Source organism: Phaeoacremonium minimum (genome assembly GCF_000392275.1).
Source record: "Phaeoacremonium minimum UCRPA7 unplaced genomic scaffold PA7_03_scaffold_566, whole genome shotgun sequence".
Lineage (NCBI taxonomy): Eukaryota > Fungi > Ascomycota > Sordariomycetes > Togniniales > Togniniaceae > Phaeoacremonium > Phaeoacremonium minimum.
In genome coordinates, this window is record NW_006921468.1 from 107,325 (window position 1) to 107,969 (window position 645).

Consider the following 645-nt stretch of genomic DNA (forward strand, 5'->3'; position numbering starts at 1 on the left):
TATTATATTATAATTTAACTTCTTTTTAGACTTAGTTGTATAGATTTATACTGATTAAATATAGGAGTATAAGCATTTATTTAAGCTATGCTGTTGAAAGAATGTTAACGACTGCTGTCAAATAATAGTAGGTTTGAATAAGGCTATCATTCATTATAAAGTAGTATTTTAGTTAGTTAGTTAGTTAGTTAGTTAGTTAGTTAGAACGATTATATGAAAGAGACTAGGTAGTAGATAATCGTGCAAACTCTATAAATAAGGCAATATCTGGATATTTATTGAATTATAGATAACTATAATATAGAAGGGTTTTCTATTGAAAGAACTATATAAAATATAGTAGTAAAGTTAATTAGTTAGTTTAGAGAAAGAATTTAATAACTAAAAGTCGAAAGATAGATTAGAATAAAGAGTATTATAAGTATATTATCTAATAAAGGCTTAGTCCCTAAACTAAGAAAGAAGAAAGCTATCTTCTTTAATCTACCAAAATTCGAAGATATATAAAATGTCTTCTAAGTATGGTTTAGAAAAATAAAGAATAAATTGAAGGTAGATAAAATGGCTATTAAAAGTATTTAAGACTGATTTGCTTATATTTATTTAAGGCTAGGGAAACTCTTATAAAATATAATAGTAGCTTTT